This window comes from Bison bison, unplaced genomic scaffold (assembly GCF_000754665.1).
Source record: "Bison bison bison isolate TAMUID 2011002044 unplaced genomic scaffold, Bison_UMD1.0 scf7180017864499, whole genome shotgun sequence".
Taxonomy (NCBI): Eukaryota; Metazoa; Chordata; class Mammalia; order Artiodactyla; family Bovidae; genus Bison; species Bison bison.
Genome location: NW_011495058.1, coordinates 6,298,389 through 6,319,095, shown reverse-complemented (window position 1 = coordinate 6,319,095; position 20,707 = coordinate 6,298,389).

Here is a 20,707-nt window from a genome sequence, read left to right as displayed (position 1 = left end):
GGAAAATCCCATGGATGGAGGAGCCTGGTGGGCTGCAGTCCATGGGGTCGCTAAGAGTCGGACACAACTGAACGACTTCACTTTCACTTTTCACTTTCACGCATTGGAGAAGGAAATGGCAACCCACTCCAGCATTCTTGCCTGGAGAATCCCAGGGACAGGGGAGCCTGGTGGGCTTCCGTCTATGGGGTCGCACAGAGTCGGACACGACTGAAGCGACTTAGCAGCAGCAGCAGCAGCTCCAGGGGCCCCAACCTTACCACGGGAATGTGCACTGATCTCTTCTGTTAATTATAGATTCTACTTTTTCTTGGGCCCCTTCACTCCGCCTAAACGTCTTCCTCTTTACCCTGGCTCAAATTGCTCCAACTCTGTTTCCAAAAAACCTGCTTGTTTTTATTTTTTAGAAGCCTTCCAACTTTTTGTGGTCAGTTGAAGTGCACAAAACTTCACATATTTAAAGTGTGCGATTCTACTAGGTCTGACATACATACACCCAAGAAACCTTCACCTCTCAAACAACATTTCCATCACCCTCAAAAGATTCCTTGAGCCCTTTTTAATCCAGTCTTTTCTCCACCTCCATTAGGTAACAGCTAATGTCCTTTCTCTCTCTATATAGATGCGCTTGTATTTTCTTGAGTTGAAATAAACGGAATCATAGAATTTGTTCTTTCTTAGCCTGGCTTCTTCCACTCAGTGTAATGATTTTGAGATTAGTCTACACTGTGTTTACCTCGATAGCTATATGTCTCTATTGCAGAGTAGCATTCCATTGTGTGGATGGATATGCCAGTTTGTTTATCCATTTGTCTACTGATGGATTTGGATCGTTTCTGGTACAAAATTGAACTTCAGGCATAAAACCCAATGATTTGTACCTGAATGTTCATGTTTTTGAAACTCCAATGGACATTTAAGTACAAATCTTTGGGTTTTATGCCTGCAGTTCTCTTGTATATATCAATCTGTGCCATCACACTTCCACTAGCTGTGGAAACTGAGACAGAGTTTCAGATTCTACATGTCCACACCAACATTTGGTACAGTCAGTCAGTCAGTTTAAATTTAGTCATATCATCTTTTTTTTTTTTTAAAGTACAGTGGTTTAGCTACCTCTTGGCTTCATTTCTTCAGAAGGGGAGCATAAACTTTGTTTACAGGGAACAATGCCAGATGATACCTGTAGTCCAAGGGAAGTGATTAACAGAGTTCCCTTTCTGTCTCCAAAGTGTCCTGGGTTTGGATAATAAAATAGGTAATTCTTTTCCTTCTAGACCAATTGGCCATGACCCCAGACTGTATTTCTGCATCCACAAAGGCTCATCAAGATGTTCTGCTAATCAAAGACTTGCTTCTCCTCTAAAAGGAGTTTTCTTGCTTTTAAAAAACAACTTTTTTTTCCCCCTTATTACAACAGAATTATAGGAGGATAAGACTGGCACAGTGTGGCCTAATGCTACCTGGCAGCCACTTCTGCCATGCATGAGAAAACCTTACCTGAAAATGAAACCAACACAAGGAGAGTAAAGGTGAGGATGCAGGGAGTCAAATCATGTCTGGGTGACATCATCTGAGTCCCTGGATCTCTGGACTTTCCACTCAGTTTTGCTGTGAACCTAAAACTGCACTGAACACTAAGGTCTATTAAAACAAACAACTGTTTGCACTGGGTCTGAGCCAGCTGACCTGACTGGCTCACAGGAAGTATATTCTATTTGATTGTAATTTGTTTAAAACGTGTTTGGAAGTGGCGTTGGTGGAAATATCCTCCACCAAATCCAGTATGGGATCCCCATCTCAATTTGGATTGAATGGTTGGCATGGAACTTTCAAAAAAGGAATGTTCATTGGTCTTTGATTGGGTCACTTGTTCTTTCTCACTTCCATTTACTTACTGAATCTGTCTGCATGGATCCACAGTTGCCTGTAGAGAAACTCTCAAGTCTTTGAATACTAATACTTTGGGTTTCACATTTGTTGTAATGCTCAGAAAGTCTGCTTCCATCCAAGGTTAATATAAATAGTCTCATTTTAATTTTAATGGTTTTAAAATATTTATATATTTATCAGACATTTACATTTGTGTAAATGATTTATTTTATGAGCTATGGCTATAACATTTTAAGTCAGTATAATTTCAATATAATTTTAAAATTCTCCTCTATTTATCTGTCTGTTCTCATTCTTGTGCCTAATGTGTGTATACTTCTGTATGCTTGTGTATTATCTGGATTAGATATGATGGCAATTCTCAGTTTTTGAATTTTATAGTTATTGAAGTCATTCTTCAGTTTACATTGTTTATTCTTTTTTTAATTTTTGAGCTTTGAATAATGCATTCATTTACATCACTATGTCTTGAGATTAATAAAGCCACACGGATATGTAATTTATTCTGAGAAAAACTTCAACATCTTGTTGAAAGTTCTTGAAACGGCATTTTAAATTTTACAAATTTTTTATATATGCAGTTTTCATTTTCATTTTAACCTAGAAGTCATTTAGAATACCACTGTAAACTTTCTAATTGGAGGAATTCTTTATTTAAACCCTTACCATTATCTCTAATTTTATTTTATTGAAGACAGAGAATGCGTTTTTCCAAATAAATTAAAACTTAATATGTGGCTTAAAATAAATCATTTTCTGAAAACTATTCATGGACACAGCAAACAAAACAATACTTTCTGCTTTTAAGGTAAAAAAATAAAAACTTATTTTTAAAATAATAATTATTCATTACTTTAATAAAATTTCTTATGCCTTCTTAAATATTTGTCTATTTTCCTGACAAAAGCTGAGAGATATGTTAATATCTTTTACTATTAGGTTTTTCTCATGTTTTATTTTCATTTTTGATTTATAAAACCAGATGTAAGATTATCACATGAGTATTTATTATTGATATATATCTATTGTGAATTGTACTTCTAATAACTTAAAATGTCCTCTATGTCTCCTTACTACCTGTAACATGAATTATTATTTTGGACCTCAGACTTTTATATTGCTGCTTGCATTTCTCTTGTATACGGGCTTGATTTTCTTCTTTGTCTCATTTTATTTATTGTTTTAGGATACCAATGCTTTTTGATGCTGAAATTGTCCTGCTATTTGGGACTTCCTTGGTGGCTCAGACTGTAAAGAGTCCACCTGCAATGCAGGAGACTTGGCTTTGATCCCTTGTTCAGGAAGATTCCCTGGAGAAGGGCATGACAACCCACTTCAGTATTCTTGCTTAGAGAATTTCATGGACGGAGGAGCCTGGAGGACTATAGTCCATGGGGTTGCAAAGAGTTGGACATGACTGAATGACTGTCACTTCGTTAGGGAAACATTTTTAAATGGTCTGTCTTTTTGACACAATCTCAAGAAAACCCAAGCTTATCTTGTATATTTATTCCCATTGTAGGAATCAGATCTGGATTGGAGATGTCTCCAGGATTTCCTGGTTTTCGTACATGGGAAACAGTATTTGGCGAAAGCCATCCAGGCACATCATAATATTATGGCTTCAGATGATTAACCTGTTGTTTGGCTAAAGCACTTTGGTAAGGAATGATGCTTACTTTACCTGAGATTGCCTCTTAAGACACAGGTAAGAATGTAGAAAGAAATGGCTTTATAAAAACAGACTGTGAAACACTCCTGACATTTTTGAAGCAGTGCTGTAAATAAGTAGGTAAAACTTTAGAACATTTAACAATTAAAAATAAAAATCAATAAATTTTACAGACTGTGAAATGACTGTCTTGTTATAGAAACAAAGAGTAGAAATCAACATGGTTGCCATATAGTTGATAAGGTGCCTGTGCTGGAAAGATGCGTTTTCTCTCTGGGTACCATGCTTGCAGTATACACCGGTCAAGCACAACTGTGTTACTGGGCCTTGACCATGGAACCATGTCTTATTTGTCATTTATTCATTTATCAGGCACATATCATGTGCTAAATACTTAATTACCAAATAAATGTAAAGATACTAATAAAATGTCACTTTTACTTTTGGTAAAGTACCTAGCCCCTTAGGAAAAATGAATGGTTTGCTCTGAATGTCCATACTTTTCTCAGTTTCACATAAAGATCTGCCTTCTTCAAGAAACATTTGCAAGTGTGATTTAGGAAAAATAAATACCGAGAAAACAAAGCATAAAGCCAGGTCCTGTTTAGTTTCTAGATTAAATATTAAAATCATTCAAGACAAATTATTGAGACAATGATGACTCCTCAGGAAATCCATAACAAATATAATGAACAGTAGGGAAACTACTTTTCATATATTATCTTCTGCTTTTTTTTTTTCTAATTCCTCAAGCCTTTGTTCTTCAGGAAGCAAACTGCTGTTTCACTTCCCTGAAGCCACTGATAATACCATACAAGAACATCAGAGAAAAAACAAATTCAAGATAGGTGCCATCCCCAAGGGAACAGAACGCTTCTTTGTTTTATATTTCCATTGGAAATCTGGAGATTTTGCATGCAAACGTCTTATTTCATGGCCCTGCTTCTCAAATTGAGAGATTAAATCTAACTCTGCATAAAGGTTTTTTCAATAAAGTAGGTTGCACAGTCTTCTATTTATGGGGAATTGATGCACCATCTGATATGCTTTCAATTGCTAACTTTTGTTTCACCAAAGCTGGAAAGAATTTCAACCAACCATTATCTAATCAAGAAAATATTTCCTACCTATCTTGTCTTCTACATAACTTGCTGCCAAATGCAGTTTTGACTATTGTAAATCACTATGCATTTTAACAAGCAAAACAGACTCTCTGGTTCTGTTGGAAAAGGTACAAATTATTGAAACAATCCATCATTATCAGTGGAATGCCCTCAAATTTTGAGTGTGTTGTAGAATGATTATGACATAATTTAATGTTATGTAGGTTATACGTACTACTTTATTTAAGCAGAATTTTTATAATCTTGAAATACAAACAGGTATTATAATAATTCCACTAAACTGTCTCATGTTTATATACAATCCTGACTACACAGTAAAGCCTGCAATTGGGGTGTTTATTTAGCTATAAAATTTACTATAACTTGTAAATCAAAGTTCCACCTGAATTCAACAAAATATAGAGTGCAGGAGAAAGAAAACTAAGTAGGAGCTATGGGGTTCTTTTGTGTGTGTGGTTTTTAAATAAAAAGACAGTTATCTCAATCTAGCCAACCGCCAGTTCCTCACAGGCACAAACATGCTTGAGGAAACGTGTCTTAGCATAGAAGACGGCTTCTGTCTCCAGAAGTGTTTGTACCTGGTTTTCTAGTTTGATTCGATTCAGGGGGACAGCCTCATATGCTCTTGAAAAGGGGACTGGCTGAGGAAGACCTTCAGAAATGTTCCTAATCCCCTGGCACGTGTGTTCACAGAGCCAAGAGGGAAGTAGCCCAGTCCCCAGACTCTAGAACTGATGGCCTAGGGTCAGACCCAGCCTCTGGGACCTTGGGAGGGTTTCTTCATCTCTGTGCCTGCACCTCTGTTGAATGGGAAATTTTATTTTTTAAATCAAAGATTTAATTTAAAAGAGAAAAAATATAAAATCAAAGATTTAATTGAATTTTATATAGAAGTTTTGAAACAGGATCTGGCATGTGAGAAGTATTATCTACAGGACAGCTATTTTTCTTTATTTCAAAAGTTCATTGCACTGTTGAAAAGTTCATATGAACTGTCACAGTGCTGTTCCTTTATTAATCCAACAAAAATCTATTTGTGTTCACAAGGGAGATGTGTAATGTGGGCTTTCAGCTTCTGTGACGGCAACCACAGAAGGAGAGGGCATCTGCAGAGCACAGTCTTGTCTGCTCACTCCATCAGCGATTGCCCCAGAGAGAAGGGAAAACCCAGCAAGGGCATCCTGGCTTTTAACCTTACCTGGGTCTCAACCTCCTGGTGTCCCGCCTCATGTAAGCAACAGGTTGTAACTTTGGTGTTTGAAGCATCCCATCACTTCTGGTGAGCACTGCTCAAGCAAAAGCAGAGATCTGTTCCAGAGCCTAACAGAATTCAGATGGTGTTGCAATCTCTCTCTCTCTTTCACACACACACACACACACACTTTGTGAGCATCATTGTCTGCACCCCATCCCCACTCTGGAACCCAGCCGTCAGTATGGTGACTCTTGCGCGTGCTTTGTGCCAAATGGTGCAGATATACTTGTCAACAGACAGTTTCTGTCCTCAGAAGCTAAACAGCCTATTACAGATGGCCTCAAATTGAGTGTACATAGAATTATCTGCCCGTTCAAGTGCAGGTTCTTATGTCGCATCCCTGGAGTTTCTAATTTGGTAGGTCAGGGCTGTGGCCTGAGAGCCGGCTACTCAACTAGCAGCCCATGTGATCTGGACACATGCACCGCCAACCACACCCCAGTGTGATGGTTAGGCAAGAGGTGCTTCACAGAAAGGATACAGGAATGTTTCATAGCATCTGCATGTCAGAAGTGAGCCAGCTCTAAGGAGGAAGGTCACAGAGTAAAGAGAGCAGAGCTGGAGCACTACTATTATGAGAGAGAGCAGAGGTCAGACTTGAGGGAGTAGGACAGGCCACCAGCCCCAGCTTCTGCAGGTCCCTGTCTGAGAGCCCTGGAGCCACTGAGAATGTTTCCCTCTGGCCCAGCGGTTCCTTATGATCAGAGGGTGCTCTCATCTCCTGCTCCAGGATGCAAAGTCCAGAGGGACCTTGGAGCACAGGGACTTTGCCCTCCTCCTATGCCAAGCAGAGCTAACAGGGCAGAGCAGTGTGGTCCAGCAGAGAGAGGCTGTGATGAAGAATTCCTGATCTGCTTTGGGCCAGCCATTAGGTCTGCAGCGGGGGTGGTGGTGGGGAAACAAAGTGACCCCCCAACAAGCCAAGGCAGCATGGTCCGGCAGGGTAGACAGGACTGGTGAGAGTTGATGGACCACCAAGCTCCCGAGTGAACCCAGGACAGATTCCAACTTCAGCACTGGTAGACACAAGCCTCAGACAGCAGCAGAGTCTGTGATGGGAGCAGCAGAGCCAGAGGGCCCAATGGAAGAACCCTCCCTACAACATAGATCATAAAATTCCACCTCTGCAGAAGACAGGAATCTGAAAGATGGAACAGTTTTCCCCTGGTTGGCCAACTAAATCTCAAATGTAGATTAAAATTATTGAAAACTAAGTTTTAAATTATCTGGCTCAGTGGTTCTCAAAGCGTGGTCCCCAGACCAGCAGCAGCTGCATTACCTGAGAACATGTTAGAAATGCAAATTCTCAGGCCACATCCCAAGCCCTGAAGAATCAGAAATTCTGGGAAGAGGACCCAGCTTGTGTTTGAAGCCTTTCAAGAGAGTTTGATGATGTTAAATTTTGAGAACCACTCCTCTAGACGTGAGGTTGTCAAACCTGTATGTGCTGGTCTTACCTGGGGAGCCTCAACTCTTCTTTAGCCTAGGTCCCAGTCCCAGGGACTGTGTTTAACTGGAACAGATGAGGCCTGGGCTTTGGGAGTTTTTAAGATTACAGATGAGCTAATGGGCAGACAAGTCTGGGAACTACAAGGCCAGACTGAGATTAGTTTTTTTCTACACCAGTGATGTGTGTGTGTGTGTGTGTGTGTGTGCGCGTGCTCAGTCACTTCAGTCGTGTAGTCATGCTGACTCTATGGAGTCTGACGTATGCAACCCTAGGGACTATAGCCCACCAGGCTCTTCTGTCCTTGGGATTCTCCAGGCAAGAATACTAGAGTGGGTTGCCTTGCCCTCCTCCAGGGGATCTTCCTGATCCAGGGATTGAACCCGCATCTCCTGTGTCTCCAGGATTGCAGGTGAATTCTTTACCTCTGAGCCACTGGGGAAACCCATACCAGTGATAGGGCAGTTATAAAAGATTCCAGAGAGAAAGGCAATTGAGTTCCTCACTTGAGATAGAGGGTAGGTAATTTCATAACCTTATTGCCTGTCTTTCATTTCCTGCTCCCTCCAATTTGGTGCTGCCCTTCCCTGCAACAGGCTGTTCTGTCCTGGCTCTGACCTTCTGCCATGAGTGCTGACTTTGTGTATTTCTTGAACGGAAGTTGTACTGCCTAGGCTGTGTTCCAGTGAAGCTGTAATGGAAGGTTGCTGTGGGCATAGAGAGGAGGTCTCCTGTGGAGGAGTGGGCTTTCCCCAGGCTGCCACGTGCGAAGGGTCTTCAGAGAGAACACCCAAGCTGGGAAGCAGGGACTTTGACCAGAGGAAAGATGAGCTCAGGTTATTCTCTGGGCTTCTCCCTCCAAGAAGCTCAAGCCTCAGTGTGTCAGGACAGTGATGTGCCCCTTCTGGTAGCAATCAGTGACAACTCCGAAGAGACTGTGAAGCTTGAGACCAGGAGCCAGGGACTGAGAGGTGGCTGCACTTGCTGGACACCCACTGTGTTGCTTACCTCAAGCAACTGGACATTTCTATGGTAAGTCCCCTATGTATGGATGAGTTCCATTCCAAGAGCACATCTGCAAGTCCAATCTGTTCATAAATCCACCAATGTTAGCCAGATACCCAACTAACACAATCAGCTATGTAGTACTCTACTGTCATAGGCTTGTAACACTTTTAACACAAATAGTATGTTCACAAAAAACAAACACAAAATAAAGAAAACATTTTTAATCTTATGGTATAATACCTTGAAAAGTACAGTAGAACAGCATAACAGGAGGCACACAGGGGTTGGCCAGCATGTTCACATTTTTGAACATTCGTAACTTGCTTCCCTGATGGCTCAATCAGTAAAGGATCTGCCTGCAATGCAGTGGATCCCCAACAGTGCAAGAGACTTGGTTCAATCCCAGGCTTGAGAAGATCGCCTGGAGAAGGAAATGGCATCCCACTCCAGTATTCTTGCCTGGGAAATCCCATGGGCAGAGGAGCTTGGTGGGCTACAGTCCATAGGGTTGCAAGAGCTGAACAGAACTTTAGCAACTAAACCACCACCACATCAACTTGAAGATTCATATGTAGAGGACTTACTGTACTGAGAGAGTCTGAGGCCTTCCTTCAGAGACGGAAGGTCCTCAGGGTCTCCCCAGGACCACATGGTCCCCAGCCCAAACTGGAGAGTTGATTCCTCTCAAATGTTACACATCCTCCAAACTCACCTCTCTCCCATCCTTCCTTCCCACTCTTCATGTTCCATCCCCTCAGGAACACGCTAAAGGTTGGGTGATGCTCACAAGGTTGGATTCATAATTTTTCCTGAAACCATTGCAGTGTAGGGGACATGCATCATATATTGGAGTGCATGTGAGGTAGGTGGGGGTCAGGGATGTGATGATAAGACATTTTTTGGTTTCTTTAAAAGACTCCAAATGGGTGGCCGTCCATATCAGTATGTTGCCAGCAAGGTGATTCAATACAGAACTAAAGGTTTACTCGGCAACTGCTAAATTTGGGGAATACAGAATCTGTAAGAGATGGTGTAGGCCCTGGAGGAACCAGCTTCATTGGTGGCAGTGGTGGCCACGTGGTAAAGTTGACACCTGTGCAATGTGTCAGTGTGTGGAATGTGATCAAAAGAAACAGTCGCTCAGTTGCGTCTGACTCTTTGTGACCCCATGGACTATACAGTCCATGGAATTCTCCAGGCCAGAATACTGGAGTGGGTAGCCTTTCCCTTCTCCAGGAGATCTTTCCAACCCAAGAATCTCCTGTATTGTAGGAAGATTCTTTACCAACTGAGCTATCAGGGAAGCCCGTGCTCAAAAGAGATGGATATCAATTCTGTATCACTTGCCAAGGAAAATGTTTTTCCTGTATTTCAGTAATTTCTCATCCTGTCAGTGGATTCTCAGAACCCCATTTTAAACCTGTGAACAATGAAAATACCCCAAAGAAAGCAGAACAAGATGGCAACTCAGTTTCCAGATACCTGCCTGAAGCAGAGCAGCCCAGACAGCTTGGACACTGCACACATTAAAACTTACATGAGGGTGAAATAAACTTTTACTCTGTGCCATTGCATTTTGCTGAAGAAGTTGAAATTTGCCCCCAAATACCCTTAGCATGTTGAAAATATGGCTGAGGACTTGCAGGACAACTGACGTGAGAATTTAAATCACATAGCGGTGGGGGGGGGGATGATTTGGGAGAATGGCATTAAAACATGTATATCATATCATATAAGAAATATCATATAAGAAACAAATCGCCTGTCCAGGTTCGGTGCAGGATACCAGGAAGCTTGGGGCTGGTGCACTGGGATGACCCAGAGGGCTGGTATGGGGAGGGAGGTGGGAGGGGGGTTCAGGATGGGGAACACGTGTACACCCATGGCAGATTCATGTTGATGTATGGCAAAACCAATTGAATATTGTAAAGTAAAAAAAAAATAAAAAAAATCACATGTGGGATTTTCTATCATGGCTGATAAGACAAAAGTAATAATATCACTCTGTCACTTATTTTAATTTAGAGTGCTAATGAAAAATTTTATGCACCAGAGAAATTTTTGGCACCCTGTCCATGACAACATAAAATAAGAAGTAATTTATTTTTGTGTGTTGAGTTATGTCTTAAGAAATTTAGCACAACTGGTCAAAATTGGTAAGCCTACCTGCAAACAATGCTTCTAGGGGTTCTCGCTTTCCCTGTCAGGAAATCTCTATCTAAGGTAGCAAACTTTTATCTACTCTCTGCGTTATTTACTTACCTTAAGCTAATGAATTAGTAATGGATGCAGGGTAATTAACACAGCAGCTTGGATACGCTTAAGTTGCTTGACCCTTGCAAAGGTTCAATGCTGTCTTCGTGACTTTGACACACATTACAGTAGTCTGGTCTGCTTGAAGGCAGTGGTTCAGCAGTGGATTGGAAATGAACAGACTTGTTAGACCATCCACGGAAAATGCCCCATGTCAGCTCACAGGAAAAACTGATCAGAGACTCAGCCTTTACTTTAAGAGATAGTCCTACATTCAAGCCATTCTATAAGAGCTGATAAGACAGATAACCAGGTATGATTTGACACCCTCAGATGTACTGAAATTGGATTTGGTCCACTTTTCTATATTACAATCAGGTTCCAAAAAATAAAAATGTACCAGCATAAACCACACTCCCTAAGTAGTGGGATACAGGCTGAATTAAAAAACCAGTTCTTAATAATAATGGTGCTTGCCATGCACCAGGATTGTTCTAAGAGCTTTGCATGTATTGAAGTAATTCAATCTTCTCACTGATGTAGGTGCTATAAGCGTCATCACTTTACAGATTATATTCTGAGACCCAGAGGCATTGAGAAATCGGCTCCAGGTCACACTTCCTGAGTATTGACGCCTGGATAGAATTCAAGCTGTCTGGTCATAGAATCAATGCTCTTAACTTTTAAACCAAACAGTCCACATAGCCTATGGTGATAGCATCATGTTCTGAGAAAAATTGCCAATAGTCTTCATTTCTTCTTTACCAGAAAAAGAATGAATGAACAGCTATAAATGAAAGTTCCTGAGCTCAGTACAGTATTGTGGTACATGTTTACATCATTACTCTAGAATTCCATAATTCTCCAAATATCTGGAATGTGATTGCACTAAATGGAAAAAGCATTGTACAAAGATTCTGTTAGGTTAGGAACTTCCTAAATTTGTGAGCAGCTGTTTTCTCTCGTGAAATATGAAACCATATAAAATTAAATATTGCACCCAATTGAAGGATTCAGTGTTGAATTCTGTTCTGCATATTAGTATGGAAATATGAAGCTTGATATTGATAACTTTATACAAAATATGTCATATGTCATTTTCACACTTAAATCAGCATCCTCAAGTAAAAAATATATAGAAATAAATTCGTTCTGATTTATAAATTTTCATTTTTTCTACTTCAAATGTAAAACAGAATCTTCAGTATCACAGAGGTTTATATCACTTGTTTAAACCACAACTCAATTAAAAAAAAAAACTACATAAACTCCTCACAGTTTATTTCTTTCATCTATTTTCATTAGGTGAAAATGCTGTAAGCATTTGAACTGTGCCCTCATTTATAGATCAGTGTGGATTTATTGATTAAATGGCAACCTTACTAAACTCTCAGTTCAGTTCAGTTCAGTCGCTCAGTCGTTTCTTATTCTTTGTGACTTCATGGACTGCAGCACGCCAGGCTTCCCTGTCTATCACCAACTCCCAGAGTTTACTCAAACTCATGTCCATTGAGTCAGTGGCGCCATCCAACCATCTCATCCTGTGCCATCCCCTTCTCCTCCTGCCTTCAATCTTTCCCAGCATCAGGATCTTTTCAAATGAGTCAGCTCTTGGCATCAGGTGGGCAAAGCACTGGAGCTTCAGCTTCAATATCAGTCCTTCCAATGAATATTCAGGACTGATTTCCTTTCGGATGGACTGGTTGGATCTCCTTGCAGTCCAAGGGACTCTCAAGAGTCTTCTCCAACACCATAGTTCAAAAGCATCAATTCCTCAGTGCTCAGCTTTCTTTATAGTCCAACTCTCACATCCGTACATGACAACTGGAAAAACCATAGCCTTGACTAGATGGACCTTTGTTGGCAAAGTAATGTCTCTGCTTTTTAATATGCTGTCTAGGTTTCTTCCAAGGAGTAAGGATCTTTTTATTTCATGGCTGCAGTCACCATCTGCAGTAATTTTGGAGCCCCCCAAAATAAACTCTGCCACTGTTTCCACTGCTTCGTCATCTATTTACCATGAAGTGATGGGACCGGATGCCATGATCTTAGTTAACAGAATGTTGAGCTTTAAGCCAACTTTTTCACTCTCCTCTTTCACTTTCATCAAGAGGCTCTTTAGTTCTTCTTTGCTTTCTGCCATAAGGTTGATATCATCTACCTATATGAGGTTATTGATATTTCTCCCAGCAATTTTGATTCCAGCTTGTACTTCATCCAGCCCAGCATTTCTTATAATGTACTCTGCATAGAAGTTAAATAAGCAGGGTGACAATATACAGCCTTGACATACTCCTTTCCCTATTTGGAACCAGTCTGTTGTTCCATGTCCAGTTACAGTTCTAACTATTGCTTCCTGACCTGCATACAGATTTCTCAAGAGGCAGGTCAGGTGGTCTGGTATTCCCATCTCTTTCAGAATTTTCCAGTTTGTTGTAATCCATACAGTCAAAGGCTTTGGCATAGTCAATAAAGCAGAAATAGATGTTTTTCTGGAACTCTCTTGCTTTTTCCATGATCCAGCGGATGTTGGTAATTTGATCTCTGGTTCCTCTGCCTTTTCTAAAACCAGCTTGAACATCTGGATGTTCACAATTCATATATTGTTGAAGCCTGGCTTGGAGAATTTTGAGCATTACTTTGCTAGCGTGTGAGATGAGTGCAATTGTGCAGTAGTTTGAGCATTCTTTGGCATTGCTTTTCTTTGGGATTGGAATCAAAACTGACCTTTCCAGTCCTGTGGCCACTGCTGAGTTTTCCAAATTTGCTGGCATATTGAGTGCAGCATTTTCACAGCATCATCTTTCAGGATTTGAAATAGCTCAACTGGAATTCCATCACCTCTACTAGCTTTGTTCATAGTGATGCTTCCTAAGGCCCACTTGACTTCACATTCCAGGATGTCTGGCTCTAGGTGAGTGATCACACCATCGTGATTATCTGGGTCATGAAGATCTTTTTTGTACAGTTCTTCCATGTATTCTTGCCACTTCTTCTTAATATGTTCTGCTTCTGTTAGGTCCATATGATTTCTGTCCTTTATTGAGCCCATCTTTGCATGAAATGTTCCCTTGGTATCTCTAATTTTCTTGAAGAGATCTCTAGTCTTTCCCATTCTATTGTTTTCCTCTATTTCTTTGCACTGATCACTGAGGAAGTCTTTCTTATCTCTCCTTGCTCGTCTTTGGAACTCTGCATTCAAATGGGTACATGTTTTCTTTTGTCCTTTGCTTTTCTCTTCTCTTCTTTTCACAGCTGTTTGTAAGGCCTCCTCAGACAGCCATTTTCCTTTACTAAACTAAAATAAACTCTCAGTAGTTCTAATATTTTTTCCTATGAGTTTTTGGAGGTTCAGAATAAAGGTGATAAGGACTAACAAATGCAATATTATCTCCCTCTTTTGAATATTTATAGTTCTTATTTCAGTTTACAGCTCATTTTGATTGCTAGTTTTTCCAGGTCATTGTTCACTAATAGTAAAATAAGGATGATGATAATAGATGTCCTGTCATTCCCAGGTATTGTGTTCTTATAGCGGGATGCACAGATCTCAAGTGTACTGTTCAAAGTGTTTGACAAATGTATACCCCATGTAAACCACACTTCAGTCAAGATATGAACCTCAAGAGGATATTACATTAGGCTATTGCCTGTCCCATTTAGCTGGAAGATTGTTGCAATAGTACACCATGCATTGACATGGAAATATCAGAGCTTCAGAGAAGCCTTGCAGAGCTGAGAAACCAGATATGGCAACCAGACTGGGGCTTGACATTCACCACTCCCATCACCCTCCTAAATCTCAGAGCTGTTTGTTTGGATGGGTTTATGGATGTTTTCCTGGCCAAACAGTTGGCTGGTGGCATAACAGCAAAGAGATGGTGATCAGTGGGGTTCTGTTGGTTCACCCCCTTACCCTCCCCTAAACCTGCAGGGTGAGAACTAGAGTGTGTGTTTTGACCCTTCCCTATGCACATTACAGGATAAGGTACTTGAAGTCACAGGTCAAAAGAACAGACAAGAGAAGAGCATAATCAATTAAAAAATATCATCAAGTGGGAACAACATATTGCAAAATGGAGAATTATTAGATTAAGTGAACAACAAATGTATAATAAACATAATAGTATCTCCAGGATTTATGGGAATGTATTATTAAAATAAGCTGAAAATTTATAAAAAAGGACCCAGTTTCATATTTCATAAAATATGAAAAATGTAGGAGTTGAAGTAGTAATCGTAATTCCTCATAATCTCACTTGAAATTTCTGACCAGAAGTTTTGTAAGGAACTTGATTTACTAAATGTCTTTTGAAGGATAAAGACTTATGAATAGCTAAGTTAATGAGGAGATAACTTTGAGAAAACTTACTCTCTCTGATATTAAGACACACCACAAAGCCACAGAGGAGCAGGAGTGTAGGCCTGGCACAAAAACCAGTAGAATAAACTGAGGAATCACATCCATGTGTGCATGGAAATTAATGCATACAAAAGAAGAAAATCATTTCAAGAAGAAGCAAAGAAGTTGATCACTATATAAAAAACAAAAAATGAAAAAATTGAATCCTTACCTAAAATGACATGAAAGAAAGTGAAAGTGAAGTCACTCAGTCGTGTCCGACTCTTTGCAACCCCATGGACAGTAGCCTATCAGGCTCCTGCATCCATGGGATTTTCCAGGCAAGAGTGCTGGAGTGGACTGCCATTTCCTTCTCCAGGGTATCTTCCTGACCCAGGAATCGATCCCAGGTCTTCCGCATTTCAGGCAAACGCTTTACCATCAGAGCCACCAGGGAAGCCTGAAATGGCATAGGATGGTCCAATAAGTTGGAAGACTGGGACTGACATATACACTGTTATGTGTAAAATAGATAACTAATAAGAACCTACTGTATAGCACAGGGAACTCTGCTCAATGCTCTGTGGTGACCTAAATGGGAAGGAAATCCAATATATATACACACACACACACACATACATATGGCTGATTCACTTTGCTGTACAGCAGAATCTAACACAACATTGCAAACAACTATACTCCAGAAAGTTCTTTATGAAAGTGGCATAGGAATATACCCTCCAGATAGATAAAAGACCAAAACTAAAAGATAAAACTAAAATGTTAATAGAAGTTGTTACAAGAAAATATCTTCATGACCTAGGCATAGAAAACTTTTTTTTTTAAATATCCCTGACTGGAACTTAAAACTTATAAGTGTACAATCATTGGCCACAATTTTGGATAGGATTGTGCCTTTTTCTTTGTGTATGCTTCTGCTGAGCAGAGTTCTATGTGCTTTCCTAAATAGATCACAATTGTTTTAACATTGTCAAAAATTAATTGCTTTAAGATACAAAATTAGAGAAATCTCACTATATGCTTTTATTTTTCGCTTGTGCAAAATCATAAGTATACAACTTGTTGAAAGTTTGCACGTGTATACAACTTTGCAGCCGCCACAAATATCTAAATATAGATCTTTTTCCCATCCCAGAAAATTCCCTTGCACTCTTTCTCAGGGAAAAAAAAAAAAATCCCTGACCACAATTTTTCTTTTTCTTTTCAGAAAAAAAGTCATAAAAAACATATTATTATGTAATTTTTTTCCATAGAATTGGTTCATCTCATTTAAATTCTCAAATTTATTAACATAAAGTTGTTCATAGTATCCTTGCATAATTCTTTAAATAATAATAACTATAGGATCTGTAGTAATGCTTCTCTTTTCATGAATGATACAGGTAATTTTCCCCACTTTTTATCTTGAGCAGTTTTACTAGTGATTCATCGAATTTTTTTTTTTTAAGAATCAACTTTTTTTTGGTTGATTTTCTCTATTATATGCCAGTTTTTATTTCATTTGTTTCTACTTTTAATTTTATTCTTCCTTTTCTTATACTTTCTTTGGGTTAAATTGATTCTCCTTTTCTAACTTCTTGGATTGAATGCTTAGGTTATTATTTTTAAAAGTTTCTATTTTTTAAAAAATATGTGCACTTAAATGTATAAATTCCTGCTAAGTAACTGCATCTCACAATTTCTGAATATGTTTTTGTAATCTTTTAGCTCAGAATACTTACTAATTTCCAATATAATTGCTTCTTTGACCTAGGAGTCATTTCAGTTCAGTTGCTCAGTTGTGTCCGACTCTTTGTGACCCCATGAATCGCAGCACGCCAGGCCTCCCTGTCCATCACCAACTCCCAGAGTTCACTCAGACTCACGTCCATTGAGTCAGTGATGCCATCCAGCCATCTCATCCTCTGTCATCCCCTTCTCCTCCTGCCCCCAATCCCTCCCAGCATCAGAGTCTTTTCCAATGAGTTAACTCTTCTCACGAGGTGGCCAAAGTATTGGAGTTTCAGCTTCAGCATCATTCCTTCCAAAGAAATCCCAGGGCTGATCTCCTTCAGAATGGACTGGTTGGATCTCCTTGCAGTCCAAGGGACTCTCAAGAGTCTTCTCCAACACCACAGTTCAAAAGCATCAATTCTTAGGCGCTCAGCCTTCTTCACAGTCCAACTCTCACATCCATACATGACCACAGGAAAAACCATAGCCTTGATGAGATGCAACTTTGTTGGCAAAGTAATGTCTCTGCTTTTGAATATGCTATCTAGGTTGGTCATAATTTTCCTTCCAAGGAGTAAGCGTCTTTTAATTTCATGAAGTTCTCAAATGTGTTTTAATGTCTAAGAGATTTCCTATTTATCTTTCTTTTTTGAATTGTAACTTAATTCCTTAGTCTCTCTGTTTACTTTTTTGGTGAAGTAAACATGTGAGGTAAATATGTAACTCCAATTACACATATGTTAGAAGCTTGACTATGTCCCATAGGACATAGTCTATGCATATCTTCCTGTATCTAAAAAAATTTTTTTTCTTCTCTGTACTTCCATTTGGCTATTTTTCTATAGACCTGTTTTTGAGTTCACTAATTTGTCACTCTCATTAATTATTCACTGATTTCTATTAATTTTATTTAGGTATTTTAATTCTCAATTATTGCTTTTGTTTTTTGTGAGCATTTAAATTCTATATTAAAATGTTCTTCTTTTCAACCATTTTATATATCCTTTTCCTATGTGTGTATTATTTTTTAAAGCATAGTAATGACAGTGATGTTAAAGTCCTTGTTTGCAGGGCCAAAACTAGGGTGAGGCTAGTGAGTTGCCCAGAGCACAGTATTAAATGAACAACTCACATTCAAGATAATGTAAATTTGCATCCTGGAACCTCACCTCATCCATTTAGTCCTGGAGCATAGTCCTTTCTCCTGTGTGTGGCATTTCTGGGCTCTCTGAGGTTCTCCAAGATCCTTCCACTCTGACTGAGCCAGAATTATTTTAATATATACCCACTCTGTGACCCCTAAAATCCCTGTTGAGCTTTTAGCCTCTCAGCAGCTCCTGATTAGAGTCTTCCAGGATCTCACCTTAGGCATGCACAGCTTAGAAATAAGCAATACTTTCAAGCAGACATTTTGAGCTTCCATTCTGCAACTTCCTCTTCTCCAGTGCCCTGACACCAAAATCACAGCCATCTTAGTAATCCCAAACTCCCATCTTCATGTCTCCCATCCTTTGGATTGCTACCCATTTTTTGGACTTATTTGTCTGTGCCGTGGTTTGGAAAATGCCCTGAGAAACAAAGACTTAGTGAATATGGTGCTCAACTCATGTGCTTCTTATTCCTCAGGGATTATATGTAGCCCTCAACTGGTCAGTGAAATATAGAAAGATGACCATAAGAGATCAGTAACAGATTAGAGGGATGCCAAACAGCAATTGTTTCACAAAGTGACTACTGAGGATTATCAAGGAACAATATTTTGGGGTTTTATTGAACTTTTGTAGATCCTTGAATATGTATTAATAGATATATTGAAGTAAGAGAGACAGGGAAAGAAGTAAAGAGTAGAGGAGCTAGCATAGATGCTGATCAACTTCCAGATCAGCATCTTGGAGGCAGAAGAATAATGATACCAATCCCTTTTGGGTACAAGCCCTAAATCCTGGGATATGTGTTTGGGAAGATGCAAAGCATCTCCTCCCTTTGTTCAGGTGGTTTTGATTTCATGAAGAAAAGCCAAAATGTTTCATGAGATAAGCCCTCATTGTCTTTTTCTCAATCTTGTGTCATCTGACATATAATTAGTGTCAATTCTAACATTAGGTCAACTGTGCATCTTGTTTGCAGTTTTGTTTTATGTTTTCAACCTTTCTTGTGTCTTCTTGGGTATTTTGGGGAGACATCAAGAGAGGATACACTGGTGGCTGCTAGCCAATCGCCTATTCAAACAGATGTCTCATTGGAATCATTTATTATGGTTTCAAAGGATTTACTTTTTGAAATCTTCCCAAACTCTTCTGAGTCATATTTCCTTCTACAGCTTCATAGCATTGAATCATTAGTATTTTTCTTTTAAAGTTTCTCTGAAAGTTAAAGTATATTTAAATGTACTTTAAAAAGTAGGGGGGATTTGAGTCACTAAGCAACAAAAAATATTAAATATTTAAGAATAACCCTAATAAGAAATATAAAGAAAAGTTAAGAAGACCTTGAGATCTGAATGAAGACTTGCCTAAGTAAATCAGCTTTGTTCCTAAGTCTTAAAGATGGTGATGGCCTCAAATTAGTGTATATTATCTGAGTAACACCACTAATCAAAATTATGAAGTCTGAAAATATTATTCCAAAATTCACTTCAATAAGCACAATAAAAATAAAAAGCATGTCCTATATATCTTTTTTTTTAAGATGAAAAAAGAGAGAGAGGAAGAACTTATCCTATAAGATTTGAAATAGTCAAAATTTGTTATAAAAATACCTGGCTCACTGGATCATAATGGGTTATTAATAGGCCCTAAAATACACATGATGGTGTGATCACTCACCTAGAGCCAGGCATCCCTGAACATGAAGTCAAGTCGGCCTTAGGAAGCATCACTATGAACAAAGCTAGTGGAGGTGATGGAATTCCAGTTGAGCTATTTCACATCCTAAAAGATGATGCTGTGAAAATGCTGCACTCAATATGCCAGCAAATTTGGAAAACTCAACAGTGGCCACAGGACTGGAAAAGATCAGTTTTCATTCCAATCCCTAAGAAAGACAATGCCAAAGAATGCAGAAACTGGAAAGCTGCATTTAGAAAAGGCAGAGAAACCAGAGGTCAAATTGCCAACATTGAAAAAGCAAGAGAGTTCCAGAAAAACATCTACTTCAGCTTTATTGACTGTGCCAATGCCTTTGACTGTGTGGATCACAAGAAACTGTGGAAAATTCTTCAAGAGATAGGACTATCAGACCACTTTACCTGCCTCCTGAGAAATCTGTATGCAGGTCAATAAGGAACAGTTAGAACTTGACATGGAACAACAGACTGTTTCCAAATTGGGAAAGGAGTACATCAGGGCTGTATGTTGTCACCCTGCTTATTTAACTTATATGCAGAGTACATCATGCAAAATGCCAGGCTGGATGAAGCACAAGCTGGAATCAAGATTGCTGGAGTGCCGGGAGCCTGTGTGAGGAACGCCGCCCGTGGCAAAAGTCATGAGGAAGGAGGCTCGGCATATGCAAAGGCATATCGAGCCTCAGGAGTACCCCTGGAAATTCTCGAGCATCTACCCCCAGAATCAGAGTCTGCCTACTTTACTGCTTTGTGCTGTCACCTACACCTTTGACTTTATGGAGGGCTGTCCCCCACCACCTCTCTCTGAAAAAGAGTTAAATTACAGCTCCAGTTAATAAAGTTCCTGGGCATGACAAGAGTGTTTTAGTTCACAACCATGAGAGGCATGAGATGTTCTAAACTGTCTGAATACAGATTCCTTTGAGCAGTTAAAAGATTGATTAGAAATTGTATTGGTGAAGGGTTTTTCACTTGTTGGGCCAATGTTTGCTGCTAAGTTTCCATATCCCTTACCTGTTGTGTCCCTGGCAGTGTATTGATTAATATAATTGGTGTAAGTAGTAGCTTTAATGTTTGTAACCTTGGACCCTTGAGTTAATTCTTTTTCTTGTTATAGCCCACCACACCTTTGCC